Genomic DNA, 25,138 nt, shown 5'->3' on the forward strand with positions numbered 1-25,138 from the left:
ACTCATAAATATATCACTCATATAAATATATTTATCACTCATATAAAATTCTTAAAGAGTATTAGCAAATTAAATCCTATATAACATACACACATCTATATATACATGTGTATAGATATTTTGTTGTTGCTAAGTCTTGTCCAACTCTTTTGTGACCCTATGGACTGTAGCCCGCCAGGCTCCTCTGTCCATGGGATTCTCCAGGCAAGAATACGGGAGTAGGTTTCCATTTCTTTCTCCAGGGGACCTTCCCATCCTGGGGATCCAGCCTGCATCTCCCACATTGCAGGCAGATTCTTTACCTCCGAGCCACCAGGGAAGCCTGTGTATGTATGTATGTGTATGGGTATGTATGTCAACATAAGTGAGGTTTATCACAGAAATGGTAAGTTATGGAAGCAAATCAATCAAAGCAGTCTCTCGTATTAAAAGTATAAAGAAGAAAGATTGGATAGAAGCAAGTAACACTACTATTTGCAGTTGGTATGATTTATCTTCATAGAAAATTCCAAGAAATTTACAAAATAATTTCCATAACAGGTAATGAATTTAGCAGTATCATAGGGGTTCAAAGTTAATATATAAATCAGTTCCTATAAATTAAGGACAATGAGAAAGTAATTTGCTTTTAAAATTCCATTTATAGTAGCACCTAAAAATAGACACTTAGAAAGGTGTTCAACCTTTCTCTACACAGAAAGCTATGAAAGATGTATTAGAAAATTTAAAGATCCAGATAACAGATAAACCTACCATGTTAATTGGTTAAAAGATTCATATTTTTAAGACAGCAGATTTTCCCCAAATTTACTTTTAGAGTTGACACGATCTCTATAAAAATACCAGAGACTTTTTTTTTAATTGACAAATCAACTCTTAAAATTTAGATAGAAATGCATTGGCCCTAGAACAATTTTTAAAAAGAACTATATTGAAGGATGTGGCATACCTCATTTCAAAACTAATTTTAAGGCTAATAGCAATCCACATAGTTTGATATTTGTGAAAAGATAGACATATATACTAATGACATAGAAAGTCCAGACATGAACCTACACATTAATAATTAATGATTTTCCACAAAGATGCCAAAGCAAGTTGACCAAGAAAGATAATGTCTTTTCAGCAAATAGTGATGGGACAGCTGTGTATATGTGGAGGGTGGGGGATTAACTCTTACTTCACACCATCTACAAAAATTAACTGGAAATGGATCATAACCCTAAATGTAAAATCTAAAACCATATTAAAGTGATAGGCTTTGTAACCTTGGAGTAGTTAAAAAAGTATATTTAAGAACACAAAAAGCATAAAACATGAACTAAAATTTGTTAAATTGAACACTGAAATTGCAAACTTAGTCTTCAAAAAATTTCATTAAGAGAAAGAAAGTAGAAGCCCCAATTTGGGAGAAAATATTTGCAGCACATGTATCAGGCAAAGAACTTGTATGTGGAATAGATAAATCTTAACAACTCACTAAGTTGAACACACTAAAAATAGTTAAAAGATTTGAACATAGCCATTAAGCACATAAAACTTTGCTCAACATCACAAGTTGAGAACTAGTGATGAGAACATCAGAGAACTACAAATTAAACCCACAGTGAGATACCACTACACACTTACTGATTGGCCAGGATGTGGAGCAACTGGAAGTTTTCATACACTGGTGGTGGAAAATACAAAATACTAAAATCACTTTGAAAAATGCTTTGGTAGTTTCTTAGAAAATTAAACATATACTTCCCATTTGATCTTCTCATTCTACACATAGATATTTTACCCAAGAGAAATGAAAACATAGGGCCACATAAAGCCTCATACATCAATGTTCTTAGCATTGTAATAGCTTAAAACTGAAAAAAAAATTTCCATCAAGTGATTATTTAAACAGATTATAGTATATCTACATGTAATGCTACTCGGCTATAAAAAGTTACTGATACAAAAACACAGCTAAATATCAGCATCATTTTGTCCAGTAGAAAAAGCCAGACAGAAAGTATACATTCTGGATGAGACCATACAAATAAAATTCTAAAAAAATACAAATTATAGATGGCAGCCCAGTGGTTGCCAAGGATGAGGTTGGGTGATGAATGGGCTACAAACTGGCAGGAGGAAACTTGAGGGTAATAGAAAGATTGATAATCTTGATTGCAGTGATGGTTAGTATACATGTGTCAAACCCCAACAAATTGTGAACTTTAAATACGTACAATGTATTAAAAATCATTTACACACGATAGTTATCCCTATGAATTCAGAATCAATATGTCTACTTTGTTTTTTTGCTGAAGTTAAATATGCACCATTTTCTGAAGTTTCATGCTCTCAAGAAATAATTTTTATAGAAACTCACTCAAATATTGTGGCATTATTTCCATTTTTAGAATTAAGTATATATTTTATACAATTTAAAAAATGTAATCCAAATTTTTTCCAAGCAGATAATTCTTTATAATTAGTCTCTTAAAGAGTTGGAAATACCAGAACACCTTACCTGCCTCCAGAGAAATCTGCATACAGGTCAAGAAGCAACAGTTAGAACTGGACACGGAACAACAGACTGGTTCCAAATCGGAAAAGGAGTACGTCAAGGCTGTGTATTGTCACCCTGCTTATTTAATTTATTAGCAGAGTACATCATGAGAAACGCTGGACTGGAGGAAGCACAAGCTGGGATCAAGATTGCCGGGAGAAATATCAATAACCTCAGATATGCAGATGATACCACTCTTATGGCAGAAAGCTAAGAGGAACTAAAGAGCCTCTTGATGAAAGTGAAAGAGGAGAGTGAAAAAGTTGGCTTAAAGCTCAACATTCAGAAAACTAAGGTCATGGCATCCAGTCCTATCACTTCATGGAAAATAGATGGGGAAACAGTGGCTGACTTTATTTTTCTGGGCTCCAAAATCACTGCAGATGGTGACTGCAGCCATGAAATTAAAAGACACTTGCTTCTTGGAAGGAAAGTTATGACCAGCCTAGAAAGTAGATTAAAAAGCAGAGACATTACTTTGCCAACAAAGGTCCATCTGGTCAAAGCTATGGTTTTTCCAGTATTCTTGTATGGATGTGAGGGTTGGACCATAAAGAAAGCTGAATGCCAAAGAATTGATGCTTTTGAACGGTGGTGTTGGAGAAGACTCTTGAGAGTCCCTTGGACAGCAAAGAAATCCAACCGGTCTATCCTAAAGGAAACCAGTCCTGAACATTCATTGGAAGGACTGATGCTGGAGCTGAAACTCCAATATTTTGGCCACCTGATGGGAAGAGCTGACTCATTTGAAAAGATGCTAGGAAAGATTGAAGGTGGGAGGAGAAGGGGACAACAGAGGATGAGATGGTTGGATGGCATCACCGACTCAATGGACATGAGTTTGAGTAAACTCCAGGAGTTGGTGATGGACAGGGCGGCCTGGTGTGCTGCAGTCCATGGGGTTGCAAAGAGTCGGATGTGACTGAGTGACTGAACTGAACTGAAGTCTCTTAAAAGATTCATAATACAAATCTGCATTTCTTCTTCCTAATTCTGAAAAATTTATTTTAATGAACTTGGCCATCTGTCAACTCATAAATAGATATTTATGAGAATACTCCTTCTCAAAATTTATCTAAAAATAAATTATTGTAGTGACTGCAACCCCTGCCTTTCTCAGCTTCTGAATTACAAGCATCAGAACTTCAAGTGGCCTCTAACTGTTGGGTTTTACTTTCTTCTTAAAGGGCATTATTCTGCTTATCCTCTGATCCATTAAGAGCCAGGTAAGAAACATACAAACAGGATAGAGAAATATGAAGACACTCAGAAAATTATTTAGAGAGAACTGTCAAATAATTAAATACTAGGTATTTTTGACCTGTGCTTTTGAGGTTTTATGGTGTTTCCCTTAGTACACGCTGGAGACCCTAAAAGTATGACTTATGTACTTCCACTGAAACTAGTAGCTTTAAAAGCTTCCCTAGGCCAGAGTTTCTGCTCTTTCCCCTTTAATTTACTCTGTAGTTTTTCTTCAATATATATGTTCTTCTGATTATATAAAAGTTATATATAGTTTAAATGAATATGCTATGTATTATGAATAAAGAAGGTAATATAGAAATGCATAACATAGAAAACATACCAATGTTTATTTCACATACCAATATATAGAAGAACAGCCAAATTAGATATTTCACATAAAAGTACATAGGTCCACTCAATTACCTTGAATTTTCATCCTCACACCTTTTGACATACAAAAAAACAAAGGATTCAAGTAGTGTTATTTCATCAGCCTCTCTGCTGGGCAAAGATGTGTTTGCTGATGGAGCGGAAACACTTTGCCAGCCCATATTCCATCGTCTTCAGAAGCTATTCTGAATGGGAGCCACTGCCATTATGTGAATAAGTCATGCATGATCCCTGGGTATATTATCAGTCCCTTGTGGAACATTTTTACCAATGATGAAATGTTATTGTTGTCAGTGTCAGACATTCAGTCTTTATCAGTCTCCTTCATGACAGCCCTCGTTATTCAGGCAGACTTGGGACAACTTCAAGGTGAGAACTTTCAATACAAGGTCAAGTGGACCGAATTTCTTTCCTATCCACTGCTCAACCATTTCCCTTTCCTTTCATCATGACTCACAGATCAACCCCTCTGTCTTAAGGTCTGCAGTGGGAGGAGTGCAATGGCAACCTCATTCTGGTAAGAACCTAGAACCATTTAAATAATGGAAATTTACATTTCCTCACTGTGTCACTCCTAAAAAAATTTAATTATGTCCTTAAATGTTGACACACATCCTTATCTACAAAATTCCTTTGGAATCAATGTTATACGTTAAAAACACTCAAGGGCTTCAGAACCAGAAATAATTTTTTCAGATTTGAACTACAGGAACTTTGGCCAGCTGCTTAACATCTCTGGGCCAGAACTCTCCTCTCCAAATGGATCAAATGCAACCTTTCATGCAGAACTACTGTGAGATTTAAAGATGATATAAAAGCATTATAAGAATAGAGTAGAAGCAAGAAGTAAACATCATCCTGGATGATTATAGGAGTCCAATAAATGTTTGCTTCTTGCTTCTACTCTATTCTTATAATGTTTTGTTGAAAATAATGTCACAACATCTTTACACTTATCTTGACCCCAAATTAAAATCTTTGGGAATGGGAAAATAACATAATCTTAATACCCGGGTATTTCTTATAGTTACCTAAAACCTGAAGCCTACATATTAGAGCTTTGACTCCACTGTAATTGTTCCTTTGTCCCTTACTCCTATAACCTTTGCCCACTAATTCTGACTCACAGCTGTTTATGGATTACTAACAGCTGTGCTGGGGTGGGGGGTGCCCACAGGGCTTAGAGGACTGTCTGGATTACACAGGTCAACATGTCAGAATGTCAGCTCTCCACACTAAGACTGGCAGAACTGGGCATGCATTATGTGTAATTAGGCAAGTATTAGAATGATGATGACAGCCCTTCAGTCTCAGAGGAGCAAAGCAGAATTGATGGGGTTCACAAAGACAGTGTGGGACTGAATGGAAACAGATCTTCCATGGCAAAAGATCCTTCATGGGAAAACACAGGGCCAGGAGAAACATATTTTCTCATACTGTGTATGTATGTATGTATCTACCATTTTGAACTCTTCACCATCAAAAATAAACACATCATAAACCTAATGGTACTTGGAGCTATAGTCTCTCCAAGAAGCTTCTAATCAATGACCTGATGCATATGCCAACAAAATTCTGTATCAAAGAAAATATTTAAAGCTGCTGCTGCTGCTAAGTCACTTAGTCATGTCCAACTCTGTGTGACCCCATAGATGGCAGCCCACCAGGCTCCACCATCCCTGGGATTCTCCAGGCAAAAACACTGGAGTGGGCTGCCATTTCTTTCTCCAATGCAAGAAAGTGAAAGTGAAGTTGCTCTGTCATATCCGACCCTTAGCGACCCCATGGACTGCAGCCTACCAGGCTCCTCCATCCATGGGATTTTCCAGGCAAGAGTACTGGAGTGGGTTGCCATTGCCTTCTCCAATATTTAAAGCTAACACTAGTCAAATTTAGTGAATAAAACTATATTTTAAGAGCATATGGACTATGAGGGAAAGGATTGAGAGAGCATATCTAAGAGCAGTTATTGTTACTACTATTGAAGAGTGGCTTATAGAGTATAATGTTATGCCTACTATGTGTGGGTAGTGCAATGAGCACTTTACATGTATTATTTCATTTAATTCTCACAGAAACTCTTTGAAGTAGCTACTATGATCATTCATGAATGGACAATGAGAAAACCGAGTCTGGTGGAAATTGATTGTCCACTATTACCCAGTTGGTAGCCATGAGTTTGGAATCTACATTTATCTGATTACAATTTTTTTTAATTAAAAATTTTTTTTTAATTTTTCTAAATTTACAAATTTTTTAAATTAAAAAAATTTTTTAATTTTGCTAAATTTAGACATATGATGAAATTAATGCTTCAGCAACAGCTGCGTTATCTCAGAAGGCAAAGGAGATAGGTTTCCAAAACAGAAATCACTGAAATAATGAAAAAAATACTGTTACTTATAAAATTCATTCATTCCTGAGAAAACTCTTGAGTACCTAGTATACAAAAGACCCTAACAGACATCTCAAAATTAGAGTCAGAAAAAAAATCCAAGACTAACAATTACAAAGTCTTAGGAGGCATAATTAAAATATTCTTAATGTTTAGGTATTTAGGTTTTATCATGTGTCTTTCACTGAGTTAAAAAAAAGATCTGTTGAGGAAAATATCAATGTAACTGTTACATGATAACTCCTTTATAAGTGAAGCCCTCCGATTGATCACATAGAAACAAGTCTCTGGGACTCCATAGTCTAGCAACAAAGAAACAGTCAGCATTAAGTGTCTCATTTCTCCCCTGGTAGAAAAAAAAATGAACTTTTCTGTTTCATTCAAAGGTATCTGTATAAAGAATATATTCTCAGTTCCACCATATAAAAATGAGCTGGGAATCAGGATCACTAAATGGTTAAAAGTGCAGGCTCTAAAACCAGATGCTCTGGGTTTCAATCCTGACACTACCATTGACTAGCTGTAAGACTCTCTTCAACCTTTCTGGGCTTCACTGAAGGTTGGGGAGAAGATTAAATGATTTACTACATTTAAAGTGCTTAGAAAACACGTTAAATAATAGGGACACACATGAAAAACACACAGACGCTAGCTAGCTGTTGTTACTACTGTTATCATTACTATTAAATAATTTTCTTGCTATGGTTTATATTATTGCTCATTATAAAATACCTCTTCTGATTTTAAAAAGAGAGAGCAAACTAAAGATGTATCCCAAATGCAATACCTGTTGGAGTGTAGAATCACTAAGAAGGTAAATAACCATATGATGAAAGAAAAATCAGTAACATTTATTTATATATATTTTCTTAAAGCCTCTTATAATAATTGCTAGTTAACTGTAAGTTTTAAACCAACAACAACGTCTAAAACAATGGAATGATGATGAAAGGCAGGTATCAGTAAAATGAAGATAGAAAACAAACCAATCATATATTTAAGTGAAAAAAATAGAGTGGACCTGCCCATTATAAGTCCTATTTTAACTACTGTTATTATAAGTTTTGGAATATGGGGTAAACAATGAAATTTCAGGTTTACAGGTTACTCTGAGTTCTTCATTGTATATGAAGATGCAGAAGTATCTTAAAGATTATGTGTTGATTTCACATATATACAGTATTTGATAAATAACTTGTACTTGACCATGTTCAAACACCTTTAGGGGGAAAAATATTCAGAAGGGGACTATGGGCCTTTCACTAAGCATAAGCCTAATAGGATAGTACAATCCAGAAAGCAATATGGGAACCTGTTCTGACATGCTCATATGGGACACGCTCAGTTGTGTCCAACTCTTTGCAACCCATGGACTGTAGCCTGCCAGGCTTCTCTGTCCATGGAATTCACTAGGCCAGAACACTGGAGTGGGTAGTCCTTCCCTTCTGCAAGGAATCTTCTGAACCCTGGGATTGAACCCAGGTCTCTCGCATTGCAGACAGATTCTTTACCCTCTGAGCCACCAGGGAAGCCCCTGTTCTGATTAATCCTTGAAAAATCTGAACTATTGTTTCTGTAGGATAAAAATATAAGCAACAGGAGAATGATCTTCATTACGAGGGAAATTGCAAATAACATCCAAATCATAATCTTATATATAACAAAATCACATTTTTTTCTCATTTAAACTGGCATACTAATTTTTTGTCATCTATTCTTTTCAAGAAATAAAACACACTTATGTGGTTAAAATTATCAAGGGAATGGCAGCAAGCAATAATGCACTCTGTGATCCAAACTCTAAAAATTCTTCATGCTGCTAAGATGAGGTCATTGAGGGATATGAGCCCCAAACCAATGAAAGTTATGGATGGGATGAAAGTGAGCTTACCCACAAAATTCCTTTATACTCAAACAGAGCATCCCCTTTGAGTCTTGAAACAGTTTGTCTTTTCTTACAAAGATAATAGTAAACATTCCAACTTACATCAAAATGAGATACAGGTTAGAAAAGTTTAGATAAATAATGAATGACACTCATGAAGTGTTTTTAAGAGTGGGGTTAAACTAAAGATAGCGGGGAAAACCACTAGGCAAGTCAGGTAGAACTTATCAAATCCCTTATGAATATACAGTGGAGGTGATGAATAGATTCAAGGGCTTTGATCTAGTAAAGAGTGTGCCCAAAGAACTATGGAGCAAGGTTTGTAATACTGTACAGGAGGCAGCAAACAGAACCATCGCAAAGGAAAAGAAATGCAAGAAGGCAAAGTGGTTATCTGAGGAGGCTTTACAAATAGCTGAGGAAAGAAGAGAAGCAAAAAGCAAGGGAGAAAGGGAAAGGTGCACACAACTGAACACAGAGTTCCAGAGAAAAGCAAAGAGAGACAAGAAGGCCACCTGCTATGAACAATACAGGGAAATAGAGGAAAACAACAGAAGGGGAAAGACTAGAGAGCTCTTAAAGAAAATTGGAAATATCAAAGGAACATTTCATCCAAAGATGAGCACAATAAAGGACAGAAAGGGTAAAGACCTAATAGAAGCAGAAGAGATCAAGAAGAGATGGCAAGAATACACAGAAGAACTGTACAAAAAAGATCTTAATGACCTGGATAACCACAATGGTGTGGTTGCTCACCCAGAGCCAGACATTCTGGAGTATGAAGTCAAGTGGTCCGCAGGAAGCATTACTACAAACAAAGCTAGTTGCAGTGATGGAATTCCAGCTGAGCTATTTAAAATCCTAAAAGATGATGCTATTAAATTGCTGCATTCAAGGTGTCAGCAAATTTGGGAAACCCAGCAGTGGCCACAGGACTGGAAAAGGTCAATCCTCATCCCAATTCCCAAGAATGGTAGTACCAAAGAATGTTCGAACTACTGCACAACTGCACTCATCTCCCATGCTAGCAAGTTTATGCTCAAATTCCTTCAAGGTAGGCTTCAGCATTATGTGAATGGAAAACTTCCAGATGTTGAAGCTGAGTTTAGAGAAGGCAGAGGAACTGTTGATCAAACTGTCAACATTCATGGGATCAGAGAGAAAGCAAGGGAATTTCAGAAAAAAAAAATCTACCTCTGTTTCATTTACTACACTAAAGCCTTTAACTCTGTGGATCATAACAAACTGTGGAAAACTTAAAGAGATGGGAATACCAGACCATTTTACCTGTCTCCTGAGAAACCTGTTTGTGGGTCAAGAAGCAACAGTTAGAACCTTATATGGAAGAAATGACTGGTTCAAAATTGAGAAAGAAGTTTGACAAGGCTGTTTATTGTCACCCTGTATATTTAACTTCTATGCATAGCACATCATGTGATATGCTGGGCTGGATGAGTTACAAGCTAGAATCAAGATTGCCAGGAGAAATATCAACAACCTCAGATATGCAGACAATACCACTTTAATGGCAGAAAATGAAGAGGAACTAAAGAGCTTCTTGATGAGGGTGAAAGAGGAGAGTGAAAAAGCTGGCTTAAAGCTCAATATTAAAAAACTAAGATCATGGCATCTAGTCCCATCATTTCATGGCACTTCCACTTCATGGAAGCAGTGACAGATTCCTCTTCTTGGGCTCTAAAATCATTGTGTATGGTGACTGCAGCCATGAAATTAGAAGACAGTTGCTTCTTGGCGGGAAAGCTATGACAAACCTAGACAGTATATTTAAAAGGAGAGACATCACTTTGCCGACAAATGTCCCTATAGTCAAGGCTACGCTCTTTCCAGTAGTCATGTGTGGAATTGAGAGCTGGATCATAAAGAAGGGTGAGTGGCAAAGAATTGATGCTTTTGAACTGTGGTGCTGGAGAAGATTCTTGAGAGTCCCTTAGAGAGTAAGGCGATCAAACCAGTCACTCTTATAGGAAATCAACCCTGAATATTTATTGGAAGGACTGATGCTGAAACTGAAGCACCAATACATGGCCAGCTAATGAAAACAACCTATTCATTGGAAAAGACCCCGATACTAGGAAGGATTGAAGGCAGGAGGAGAAGGGGGCAACAGAGGATGAAATGTTTGGATGGCATCACTGATTCAATGGACATGAACTTGGGTAAACTCTTGGCGATTGTGAGGGACAGGGATGCCTGGCATGCTACAGTCCATGGGGTCACAAAGACTTGGAAATGACATGGTGACTGAACAACAACAATGACGACAAGTATTTAGTATCTGTCACACTTTGAAACAAACATAGTTAAAAACAATTATTATATTCTTCTACCTCATAACATTTTTTTAAACCACCATTAAAAATAAGCACTGAGATAACAATATTTTTATCCACTGTGGCATTTGTTATATTGCATTCCTTGTTTTTTCATTCATAAATCAACCCATTTTAAATATTGAGTTGTCCAAAAAGTTCACTCAGGAGCTTCTTATGGAAAAACCCAAAAGAACTTTTTGGCCAATCCAATACTTGCTATATGTAAGCAAGCTAACCAAAAGATTACAACGTGAAATGGACAAATATCTGTTCTCTAGAACTGCATATGTTAGTGGGAAAGAGGTAAAAATAAGTTGCAAAATGATAAGGATTAACACAGAAGTATGGTAAATATGGCATAGACATATAAAACATTATATTGTACTTTTTTTTTCGGAGATGGGAAGTAGAGTAGATGTTCATCAAGCATGCTATATAATCACATGAGGGTTAAGGAGTCTGAGTCATGGAAAGAAACCTCTAAGAGTGCCTAGCAAGAGGGATAGATGACTGGAAGGCTAAGACTTGGCCAGTATTATTTATTCACTATGAGAACAGGAGTTAAACAACCCGGAGTTATTTTGTAAGATTTTAGTGGAGAAACTATTTTAAGGCTGTAATAGAATTCAGGTGTAAATTACTAGACTATATTTTAATTACAGGGTAAATGGCATCCATATTCATGACCAATAAGTAGAAAGCAAGTGAATGATATACTACAACATTTGCATACCATAAGTCCAGGCTATGACAATCTCTCCCTATTTAAACAACAAATATAAACCAAGGGAACTATGAAAAGCCCAATGCTTACAGCATCTTTTCTTCTGAGTTTTCTCCTCTTTTGGTTATTATGGTGTTCTCTGCAATGTCCATTTGTTTAAACTTTCCTCCAAGTAGATATTAGCTTCTGATTAGACTTCATGTCTTGAAAGAAAGTGTGCTTGATAAAGTTGAAAATAGAAAACAAACTTCTTTTCCAAAATATTTTCTTGACATACTTTTCATACTAGAATTTAGAAGACCACAACTTTGAAGAGGAAGGAAAAGACTAAGGAAATTAGGGAAGGCCTAAATTTTGTTCTGGCCACTTCATCACTTTAAATAAGATGGCTTTTTATAAAAGATTTACCAAATAGTGTTAAATATTAATAAAAGCATAGGAGCTTAAATATATATGTGGATAGGGTTTCTACTCAATAGGCACATCAATATAGTCCTCAGTTCAGTTCAGTTGCTCAATCGTGTCCGACTCTTTGTGACCTCATGAACCGCAGCAAATCAGGCCTCCCTGTTCATCACCAACTCCCGGAATCCACCCAAACCCAAGTCCATTATGTCAGTGATGCCATTTAACCATCTCATCCTCTGTCGTTCCCTTCTTCTCCTGCCCTCAATCTTTCCCAGTATCAGGGTCTTTTCAAATGAGTCAGCTCTTTGCATCAGGTGGCCAAAGTATTGGAGTTTCAGCTTCAACATCAGTTCTTCCAACGAAAACCCAGAACTGATATCCTTTAGGATGGACTGGTTGGATCTCCTTGCAGTCCAAGGGACTCTCAAGAGTCTTCTCCAACACCACAGTTCAGAAGCATCAATTCTTTGGTGCTCAGCTTTCTTTATGGTCCAACTCTCACATCCATACATGACCACTGGAAAAACCATAGCCTTGACTAGACAGACCTATGTTGACAAAGTAATGTCTCTGCTTTTTAATAGGCTGTCTAGGTTGGTCATAACTTTCTTTCAAAGGAGTAAGCATCTTTTAATTTCATGGCTGCAATCACCATCTGCAGTGATTTTGGAGCCCAGAAAAATAAAGTCTGTCACTGTTTCCACTGTTTCCCCATCTATTTCCCATGAAATGATGGGACTGGATGCCATGATCTTAGTTTTCTGAATGTTGAGCTTTAAGCCAACTTTTTCACTCTCCTCTTTCACTTTCATCAAGAGGCTCTTTAGTTCTTCTTTACTTTCTGCCATAAGGGTGGTGTCATCTGCATATCTGAGGTTATTGATATTTTTCCCGGCAATCTTGATTCCAGCTTGGGCTTCCTCCAGCCCAGCGTTTCTCATGATGTACTCTGCATATAAGTTAAATAAGCAGGGTGACAATATACAGCTTTGACGTATTCCTTTTCCTATTTGGAACCAGTCTGTTGTTCCATGTCCAGTTCTAACTGGAAAAATTAGAGATACCAAGGGAACATTTTATGCAAAGATGGGCTCAATAAAGGTCAGAAATGGTAGGGACCTAACAGAAGCAGAAGATATTAAGAAGAGGTGGCAAGAATACACAGAAGAACTGTACAAAAAAGATCTTCACGACTCAGATAATCACAATGGTATGATCACTCACCTAGAACCAGACATCCTGGAATGTGAAATCAAGTGGGCCTTAGGAATCATCACTACGAACAAAGCTAGTGGAGGTGATGGAATTCCAGTTGAGCTATTTCAAATCCTGAAAGATGATGCTATGAAAGTGCTGCACTTAATATGCCAGCAAATTTGGAAAACTCAGCAGTGGCCACATGACTGGAAAAGGTCCGTTTTCATTCCAATCCCAAAGAAAGGCAATGCCAAAGAATGCTCAAACTACTGCACAATTGCACTCATTTCACATGCAAGTAAACGTACTCATGAAAGATCGCTAGAGCCCAGTCCAGGAGCTTCTGGTGTGCATTTCTAGGGAAACACTATTGCTTGTTAATCTTCCCATCAGCTAGTGGCTGATGGGAGCAACAGAACTTCTGGAGGTACCTAGTATCCTATCTGATGCTCATCCTCCCATCTTTGAATTAGACTCTGGAAAAGCCAAGAAAGAAAGGGAGAGCAGGTAAAAAGGAAAAATGTGAGTTTCTACAGGCACTGACTTGTTTCAGACACTAATGTATTTAGCCAACACTCCAACAATAGAAGTTGAAAGAGGAAGAGGGGACTGATGTTAAATTAAGCTTATCTTCAACAGTTCACAGGTCATACAATAGGTTTTCTTGAGTTTTCTGTAAGCAGATTCTTTAACCTACTTATCATCTATTTATCACCTTTCCTAACCCAGACTTGACCTCAGAGGTCTTACTCTCTCCTGGAATTCCAACACAAACATGGAACAATTAAGGTAATTTTTTCAGAACACTTCTAATTGTCCTGCTTCCTCCTTTTCTCTCCCCATCCTTACTTTTCCCAAATCACCCATCCATACATACACACCAATCAAGTAAACAAGGGGAAAAAGAAAAGGGTCTGTTTTAAGGGTGTGTCTCACCTACATGAGTAGAACATTCTACAATGTGATACACATGGAAGGACAAAAGTGCCCTTCTCCAGAAGAGGCTCTTCTCAGAAGATTGCCACTTAAGGGGTCACCTTGGATTCAATTTTATATCTGACTGGTAGCATGTTCTCATTCTCTCCAGTTAGAATCATAACATATTCAAATAGCCTGAATTGTCAATCCTATTTTCCCTAGAAAATTGTGAACTTACGTAAGGAGACAGCAGTGGAAAGGCAAGGTTATACCTTATTTCTCCTTCCCAGCCTAATAGAGCAGGGGTCCTCCCCTGAATTTGTCTAAAGGCCCCTGTTTTTTCCCAGTTCACCCAGGACACAACAAGAGTGCAGGTAATTAAAAGAGAACACTTACATAGTACTCCCGATATGCCAGGCACTGCTTTAAGTTGTTGTTGTTTAGTCACTAAGTCATATCCAACTCTTTCGTGACCCCATGGACTGTAGCCCCCAGGATCCTCTGTTCATGGGATTTCCCAGGCAAGAATATTGGAGTGGGTTGCCATTTCCTTCTCCAGGGGATCTTCCTGACTCAGGGATCGAACCCACGTCTCCTGCATTGGGAGGCAGGTTCTTTACTGCTGAGCCACCTAGGAAGCCCTGCTGCTTTAAGTCCTTCCTAATTATTCACTCACTAAATTCTCACACAAACTCATTATATGGCTTCCTCATACAAGCTCATTATATGGCTTCCTCACATAAATTCATTATATGGCTTCTTCACACAAACTCATTATATGGCTACAGCCGATACACACACCTGAATAACTTGCTCAGGGCCATATTCTAATCAATGGCATAACAGGGATTCAACTGCAAGTGGTCTAGTCACAGTCCTTAACCATTATGCTATAGTGAAATGGGCCAGAGAAAAGGTCTAGGCCAGACAGAAGAAATTAGATCCAGTCTGAACCCTTTTCATTGCTGGGTTGAGCCCAGAAGTCCCCAGCTGTAAGAATCATAAAGCATGCCTTAACTCTCATGTCATTGCTGGTTACAGTGAGCCAGAACCTCATCTTATCTCAGCATTGAGAAATTCCTTAGGAATTCAGCAATCAAATTTTCTCCCCTTTTAAGAATCTGTAAATAGAGGGGTTTTAATAAAATCTTCTTCAGTGTGATATAAGAATTCGCTAAGAGGTTGGGGGGTGGGTTGGAATAATGCATCTATATCATGGTGGCTGACATACAGATGGTGTCTGTGTATGGTTATTTATCATCACAAAAGCAAATGAGTATGGATGACGGCACAAACCTAAGCATTTAGGAACTATAGAAAGTGATATATGGTTCCTGCCTTTAGGAAATTCATAGTTTCACAAATCTGAAGAAAATCAGAGGACAAATCTTTTGAAAGCTAGAGAAATGATTGTTAAATAGAATCAGAGAACTATATGGCAACTATCTTGGAATCAGACTTCTAACCACACCTCTATATTATCTCTCTCTTCTGTATTGTTTATAGTCAATGATTACATCAATTCACTGTAGGTTACCATAGTGTCAAATGCTATTTTCACACTCCTCTCATTGGTGGGTGTTCCAAATCCTTCTAAGAATTTACACCTCTCGTTGCTAGTTCAGAGCCATTTTCAGGTGGATTTCTTATCCATAGCAAGCTGTTTATTTTTTAATAATAATTCTTAATTTAAATTTATATAGAGCCTCTCATAAAATTCTATATACAAAAAGATGATTACTATTAGTAGCAATTATAAGCATTATACTCTGACAATTCCAAATGGCTTATAAGTTAATTTATATTAAATACAGCAGTGTTAATACAGCATATTATGTGTATACTTTTATTTTCTTGATATTTTATATTATAATTTTTTATTATATACCTTTATTAGATTTCTAATTTGATTTTCTTTCAAGTATATTGTACATGTATGAAGCACTAGGATATGGAGTGAAAAAAAAAACAATTATTGCTGATAAATAATTTCTGGTTACTAGCACACTCAAGTCCGGTGGTGGGGGCATGGGAGATGGCTATACCGTTTGGGTCTTTAACACCTAAGGAATTCACTAGAGAATTATGTAGGTGCTCATCTCATTACTTCCAATGAAAATCTATTTTCTTCCTCCAGGGGTTTTCAGTGGATTTTGTAGAATAGGGGTTTCCTAGTCTTTCCTATTTATGAAAGATACTGTACTGATAGATTTCCATGATGAATTCTCTCACTTCTGAGTTTTGAGTGATTTTTAACACCTGATATGGAAATGAAGAAAGCAAGTGAGGAAGAATTTTGAAAAAAAGTTATGGAAATAGCTGGGAGTCTTCCTGCTGAGCCATCCCAGAACTAGAGTTTTGAATAATGTATGTTCCATAAATCTAAGTGTCCCACTATGCCACATTTTAGAAAAGGGAGAGAAAATAATAGCTACTGTCCACACTTATCACCAATAATAAATTGCAGGGCTCCTGTGTGTGTGGCGATTAATGCAAAATGCAACCCAAAACACATAACTAAATAAATAGATAGTTTGACTTTCGCGGGGGTTATCTTTCTTCCTCCTCCTTTCTCTCTCTCCTCTCTAAATAGAAAATACATTTTTAAAAAATCTATGGAACACCTATGCTATTCTCTTTGAGACAGACAAATGGGTTCTTTTTTTCCCCAGGTAAAAGTAGGTATGTGTGTGTGGGTGTGTATAAGAGATAGAGGCAGAGTTTCTACGAGAAAGAGAAACAGAGACACAGAGACTGAGAACTCAGTGGATGGGGGTCTCAGTCTGCAGAATTCATGTATATTAGTGAGATGCAAAGGGAGAGTGTGTAGAGCAGCTACCTAGCAGTGGGAAATCAAACATAGTCATGCAATAAGCAAATTTTTAGAGGATGAATTTGCAAAGGAACATTGACTCTAATTGATTTCAGTTAGATTCTGAAATATTTTACATAGAAAACTCCCCTACATCCTTCAGAATTTAAGACTATATCAACATTTACATGAAATCAGATACTGATCATGCATCTAGACAAGAAAACCCTTTCAGAAAAGTTTTCAAACTCTATCATAAATCATTGTTATCAGTTTTTATGGGACCTCCTAAATACTTCCCTGATAGCTTCGTTGGTAAAGAATCCACCTGCAATGCAGGAGACCCCTTGATTCCTGGGTCAGGAAGATCCCCTCAAGAAGAGATAGGCTACCCAGTCAAGTATTCTTGGGCTTTGCTTGTGGCTCAGCTGGTAAAGAATCCACCTGCAATGCAGGAGACCTGGGTTTGATCCCTGGGTTGCAAAGATCCCCTGGAGAAAGCAACTGCTATCCACTCCAGTATTCTGGCCTGGAGAATCCCATGGACTGTATAGTCCTTGGGGTCACAAAGAGTCGGACATAACTGAGTGACTTTCACTTTCTTATCTGAATACCGCTGTACCCTAGATGAAGCCATCATTTATTGAGGCCCTTCAGTTAATAGGCATTTTACACATGTGAAAATGTGTTAGTTACTCAGTCATGTTCAACTCTTTGCAACCCTATGGACTGTAGCTCTCCAGGCTCCTCTGTCCATGGAATTCTCCAGGCAAGAATACTGGAGTGGGTTGCCATTCCCTTCTCCAGGGGATCTTTCTGATCTAGGGATTGAACCCAGGTCTCCTGTATTGCAGGCAGATTCTTTACCATCTGAGCCACATAGTTCATATCAGTTTATTTAATCTTCTCACCAAGCTTGTGATACTTTAGTACTATTATCTTTGTTGTTCAAAGGAAGAAACAGACTCAGAAAGACTAAGTAAATTTCCCAAAGGCACCCATCTACAAGGTAGCAGAAGTGGGATTTGAATTCCTTTTCTGGTAAACCACAAGATTTTTCACTCTGCCATTATGGGGTTGCCAGACAAAATAAGGCCATCCAGTTAAATCTGAATTTCAGATGAATAACAGATTTTTTTTTAAAGCATAGCTGTGTCCTACATATTGCATATGATATATTTATACCAAAAATGTACCTTATTTATCCACAATTCAAATTTGGATATTTCCTATTTTTATTGCTATACCTGGCAACCCTTGTCATATGTCTTCTCTGGAAACATCTGTATCTGTCTTTGAAAGGGAGCAAAGCAATGAAAGAGAAAGCTGTTCTTCTTGGAAGAGAGGAACAGAGTACTGAGGCACCTACCCCACTAAGTGTTAACATCAGTTCACTTCAGTTCACGCACTCAGTTGTGTCCAACTCTTTGCGACCCCATGACTGCAGCATGCCAGGCCTCCCTGTCCATCACCAACTTCCAGAATTTATTCAAACTCATGTCCATTGAGTCAGTGATGCCATCCAACCATCTCATCCTCTGTTGTCCCCTTTTCCTCCTGCCTTCAATCTTTCCCAGGATCACGGTCTTTTCCAATGAGTCAGTTCTTTGCATCAGGTGGCCAGTGTATTGGAGTTTCAGCTTCAACATCAGTCCTTCCAATGAACACTCAGGACTGATTTCCTTTAGGATGGACTGGTTGGATCTCCTTTCAGTCCAAGGGACTCTCAAGAGTCTTCTCCAACACCACAGTTCAAAAGCATCAATTCTTCGGTGCTCAGCTTTCTTTATAGTGCAACTCTCACATCCATACATGACTACTGGAAAAACCATAGCCTTGACTAGACGGACCTTTGTCGATAAAGTAATGTCTCTGCTTTTGAATATGCTATCTAGGTTGGTCATAACTTTTCCTCCAAGGAGTAAGCATCTTTTGATTTCATGGCTGCAGTCACCATCTGCAGTGATTTTGGAGCCCCCCAAAATAAAGTCTGACACTGTTTCCACTGTTTCCCCATCTATTTGCCATGAAATGATGGGGCCGGAAGCCATGATCTTCGTCTTCTGAATATTGAGCTTTAAGCCAACTTTTTCACTCTCCTCTTTCACCTTCATCAAGAGGCTTTTTAGTTCCTCTTCACTTTCTGTCATAAGGGTGGTGTCATCTGCATATCTGAGGTTATTGATATTTCTCCCGGCAATCTTGATTCCAGCTTGTGCTTCATCCAGTCCAGCGTTTCTCATGATGTACTCTGCATAGAAGTTAAATAAGCATCATGACAATATACAGCCTTGACATACTCCTTTTCCTATTTGGAACCAGTCTGTTGTTCCATGTCCAGTTCTAACTGCTGCTTCCTGATCTGCATATAGGTTTCTCAAGAGGCAGGTCAGGTGGTCTGGTATTCCCATCTTTTTCAGAATTTTCCACAGTGTATTGTGATCCACACAGTCAAAGGCTTTGGCATAGTCAATAAAGCAGAAATAGATGTTTTACTGGAATTCTCTTGCTTCCTCAATGATCCAGTGGATGTTGGCAATTTGATCTCTGGTTCCTCTGCCTTTTCGAAAACCAGTTTGAACATCTGGAAGTTCACGGTTCACGTATTTTTGAAACCTGGCTTGGAGAGAATTTTGATCATTACTTTGCTAGCATGTGAGGTGAAAGCAATTGTGCGGTAGTTTGAGCATTCTTTGGCATTGCCTTTCTTTGGGATTGGAATGAAAACGGACCTTTTCCAGTCCTGTGGCCACTGCTGAGTTTTACAAATTTGCTGGCACATTAAGTGCAGCACTTTCACAGCATCATCTTTCAGGATTTGAAATAGCTCAACTGGAATTCCATCACCTCCACTAGCTTTGTTCGTAGTGATGTTTTCTAAGGCCCACTTGACTTCACATTCCAGGATGTCTGGCTCTAGGTGAGTGATCACACCATTGTGATTATCTGGGTCATAAAGATCTTTTTTGTACAGTTCTTCTGTGTATTCTTGCCACCTCTTCTTAATATCTTCTGCTTCTGTTAGGTCCATACCATTTCTTCCCTTTTTGTGCCCATCTTTGTATGAAATATTCCCTTGGTATCTCTAATTTTCTTGAAGAGATCTCTAAGTCTTTCCCATTCTATTGTTTTCCTCTATTTCTTTGCACTGATCACTGAGGAAGGCTTCTTATCTCTCCTTGCTATTCTTTGGAACTCTGAATTCAAATGAATATATCTTTCCTTTTCTCCTTTGCTTTTTGCTTCTCTTTTCACAGCTATTTGTAAGACCTCCTCAGACAGCCATTTTGCTTTTTTTGCATTTCTTTTTCTTAGGGATGGTCTTGATGCCTGTCTCCTGTACAATGTCACAAACCTCCGTCCATAGTTCATCAGGCATTCTATCAGATCTTGTCCCTTAAAGTGTTACCTGCTTCTGTGTAAATGGACTTTAAAATGGAACTGGAGGATGTGAAATGGGGAATATCATACTCACACCCTCAGAAGAATAGAACTTAAGAGATTAGATACTTATTTCCATTAATTCATGATTTAAAAGAGACCAATAAACATCTGCCAACAATCTCTCCCCATCCTCATATCAGTGAATGTACTGCTAGGACTCTGGCTGGACTTTTGCCTCTTTGCATTCTTTGCCTACAAATAAAGCCCACCCCTAAACCTTCAAGAAATAGCCCACAGCTTGCTACACCATGCATTCGCCCAATTGCCATTCCTCTGCTGCTGCTGCTAAGTCGCTTCAGTTGTGTCCGACTCTGTGCGACCCCATCGACGGCAGCCCACCAGGCTCCCCTGTCCCTGGGATTCTCCAGGCAAGAACACTGGAGTGGGTTGCCATTTCCTTCTCCAATGCATGAAAGTGAAATTGCTCAGTCGTATCCGACTCTTAACGACCCCAAGGACTGCAACCTACCAGGCTCCTCCATCCATGGGATTTTCCAGGCAAGAGTACTGGAGTGGGTTGCCATTGCTGAATAAAAGCAATTTCTGGGTAATTTGAGTTTGCCTCAGTTTACCTTCTTTAAATTGGCAGCACCAAGGTACCTGGTGCTCTTGTGAAGATTATCAGAGTTTGTGGGATCATATCTGGCATCAAGGGCAGCGAAAATGTGGCAGTTACACCATGAACTGACAAGAGTATCTCTGCCAGTCACTGGAGGGAACTGGGTGGTCTCTAAGTTCGAATATTGTCTTATCTTCTCTACTATACATGTAGCCAGTCAAGAAAGAAATCTGTACCCAAAGATTTCTGATTCCATTCTATCTTACCCCTTCAGTTTCCAATTAATGGAAATTTATTATTCCATTTCCAATTCAGTTTCCAGCATCCCATTCACAGGAAAGAAAAATGGTGGAACCGTGGAGGGGGAAAAAAATCCTAGAATTGTTTCCTAGTAAATATGTTTGAGTGCAACATTTGGCTGTGCAGCTGAGATGTCAGCATTATCCTTGCCCACACCCCCTGCCCCAGGCACTGCTGCCTTACTTGGCCTGCTACAGCCCCTAAGGTGTGGACGTTCTACCCAGTTTTCTTCCTTCCAGAATTCTACCTGTTATAACCTTTTTGGCCTTTGCCTCACTGGCCTAGCATTCAGTCTTTTTGCTCTCTGCTAGGGAACTGATAAATGTAATATAAGCTAATCTGTTAATGACCATCAAAGGGCTTATCCCTTCCAGATAACATCTGTTGCCTTAAATGCTGTTCACACCAAGGCATAAGTAGGCTGGTAGTGGAAATATTTTAGATCAAGGAGATGTTTTCATATCACTTCTATATTACATCAAATCAATGATCCCCCAATCCTCCACCCTCACTTCATGCAATTGATTATATCTGTTTCCCTCACTCCATCACACTTTTCCATTTATTTGAACATGGTATATTAGGAAAACCAATATTTCCCCTGATTAGTCATTGAGGTGTAGTTGATTGAATGGAAGTAACTAAATCTGTTGTACAGAAGCCTTATTAGTAAAACAGACAAACAAAAAAAACATTAACAAAAATGACCATACCAGGTAAGTAAATTGCTGGCTCTTTTTCCTCATATCCCTACCCTCATTCATACATATTATTTTGAAAGAATTGACTCAGATTCTTTCTCTCTTTAGGATACTTTTTCTTGTCCCCCAAACTTCCCTCATTTATGTGCCCATTGTAGCTCCTATCTTTCCATTCTAGCACTGTGGTTAAACTTAGAAGTCAGGAGCTTCTGCCAGGTGTAAATCCTGACTCCATTTAATAGCTGTGTAACCTGGGACAAGTTAACTTAATCTATGTCTAATGTTCCTAACTGAACTGGGATAATATGCTTCCCTCCTCATAGGGTTGCTCTGAATGAATGTATATGTATGGGAAGCAAGAGAGATATACAGTGCATAGAATGGGTCTGGCACAGAGCAAGCTTATCATGTGTGCACACTGTTATTTATTCTATATGTAGCTTTATACACGTGCCTTCCAAAAGTATAATGTTTTGAAGGGCAAGAAATTTGTCAGCACTCAATAAATGCTTGTGTAACACATAAACGCACACATATGGTTTCAATTAACAAAGTGAAAATAGGCTTGGACTCTTGATTTCAGGGTTAGAATACCAAGCAACTGGCAACAGAACTCAAAAAAATAACTTTTTTTTTTTTTTTTCTGTACGTCTCAAGGGCGGGCTTTCCTGGTGGTCCAAATCAATGTGGGAGACTCAGGTTTGAGCCCTGCTCCAGGACGATCTCACATTCCCTGGAGCAACTAAACCCCCGCATCACAACTACTGAGCCCACATGCTGCACTACTGAAGCTCCCCCTCCTAGAGCCACATTCCACAGTAAGAGAAGCCACTGCGATGAGAAGCCTGTGCACCACAACTAAACAGCAGCCTCTGCTCGCTGCAACTAGACAAAGCCCGCACAGCAACGAAGACCCAGCACAGCCCCAAATAAAGAAAAGTCTCAAGGGCTATTGAAACCTCCAGACTTCAAGAATGAAAAATAGGTATTTGGCTGATTGATTTGCTTATTTATCTATGCTTATGCAGTCTATGGGGTTGCAAAGAGATGGGCACAACTGAGCGACTGAACAACAATGTAGTGTCTGGCCCGAAATGACTGATTTTGATTGTGAGTCTCTTTCCTTCCATATAGAAAATCCTTCTCTAATCAAGCATTCTCATGTTGTCATTTCATTTTTCAGTTAAGTTCTCATTTATTCAAAATATTTTGAGCTAGTCATTGCCTATTCATGTGTGTATATATCTTTTATATTACATATATATGTTACAGGTATGCATGTATGTGTGTATATATATATATATGATGGGCTTCCCTGGTGGGTTAGTGGAAAAGAATCTGCCTGCCACTGCAGGATACACACGTTGATCCCTGGATCAGGAAGATCCCTTAGAGAAGGCAAGCCACTCCAGTATTCCAGTCTGAGAATCCCATGGACAGAAAAGCCTGGCGTGCTACAAGTCCGTGGGGTTGCAGCGTTGGACACGACTTAGCAACTAAACAAAATATATTTACATATATCTATATAAAACAATCTTTGTCTGACTCATGTTTTCTCCCCAATGTTTGCTATAAAAAAACATCATAATATAGATTCAAGTTTCTATATTCCCCAAAACTGAGTCCCCAGGATGCTTGCCTGCAGTATAATTAAAAACTAGGTCACATCTGTTTTTCCTTCTCCCTTTGTAGCCAGGCTTTGTACCAGTGGGCACCAATGGCCTTCATACTTTCTTTCTCTTTCCCCAGTCCCTGTGCCTACCAGCTGCCTCAGCTACCACTGCAGTAGGCCAAGATCATTGTCTTTTTTGCTTTACTCCTTGGGGGTTTCTTTTTTTTTAAGAGACCTAATCCACTCTTGTGAGCTAATGTGTTTACAGCTGACACTGAATGAGTCTTCCCAGATAAGGGACACATTAAAGTTTACATAACATCCAATCACATTTCCATTACAAAATGGCAACAGAATTTCCCCCTGAGGTGGGGGGTGGGGGGATGGAGGAGTAAGAAAGGAGATGAAAGACTTCTTAAATTCCCTTACATTTCAGCAAATCAGTTTAGATTCAACACATACGTTTGTGAACTACACCATGAGAAGAAGCGATGGTCCCCTGTTCTCCAGGGGTTGGGTGCCTAGTGGGAATCCATGGCTGACCTGGTCTACTCAGGCAGCCACTGAGCTCCAACCCAGAGTGAATGACAGCACGTGAATGCTTGCAACCGAGGAATTCAAACTCACATCTGAGCATCCTACGATATGTATTATTCCTTTTAGGGGAGAATGGCAGAGGGCAAGGAAAGACGTATTGGACAAGCTATCTACAGTATAAAACATGGGGCATTTCTTTTATGAATATCAAGTGTGATCTATATTAATATATCCTAGGTTTAACTCAATTCTCCAAGGTCAGAAAATTGAATAAAATACTGCAAGTAGTTGTATAAGGCTCCCAGAAAAGTACCCTATGAATTTATGATAAATAGCTAATCTGTTTGCCCAACCTGATGGGGTCATTCACACCCCATCTGGGTCTTTCCTGACCCCAGCACACTCCCTGTAGAACATAGTGATGCACAGTGCCCTACTGGTCACCACCACAGAGAGATTTTGTTGTGTTGTAAAAACAAACTCAGCTGAATGTTAGAACTGTCTTTTCTTTTCCAGTGAATAGGAATGAAGAATCAATTCACTCTTTGTAAGTTTCAAGGGGTGGGGACCTTTGGTGAGATAAAATGAATAATGAACTTCTCTCATTACTAAGGACTAGTAAGTAACAGTTTACTCCTGAAAAACATCATCAGTGAGTGAGCAAATGTATAAATTTCCAAAACCTAACAATGAGAAAAGGATAAAATGAGAAAAGATTCAATATAAAAGGAAAACCAAATAACTCTCAGCCTGTTGTCATATTTCTCAGGGAGCTGACTACAGATAATTATGCTGGGTCCTGAACACATTTTATACTCCTGATTTAACCTCCATCTGGGCAAACTTCAACAGCTTTACTTATCACAATTATAGAAACCTGATATTCCCTAATGCCTAGCTTGGCACTAGAAAAAAATTCCAACATTTCTTTTAATACTGAAATACTTTGAGTCATTTCCAGGTAAATGAGCAAACAACCCAAGAGTTATCAATGAGATTTTTTTCTCTTCAGCAACAGCCCATTCTTTTTTTTTCTGGTTCATGTACTGTAATCAAAGATACCACTCAATTGTGCATGGTGTGTGGAGAAGGAGACAGAAGACGGACGGAGCATGAATGCAAGCACTTTTTTG

Source organism: Bubalus bubalis, chromosome 1 (assembly GCF_019923935.1).
Source record: "Bubalus bubalis isolate 160015118507 breed Murrah chromosome 1, NDDB_SH_1, whole genome shotgun sequence".
Taxonomy (NCBI): domain Eukaryota; kingdom Metazoa; phylum Chordata; class Mammalia; order Artiodactyla; family Bovidae; genus Bubalus; species Bubalus bubalis.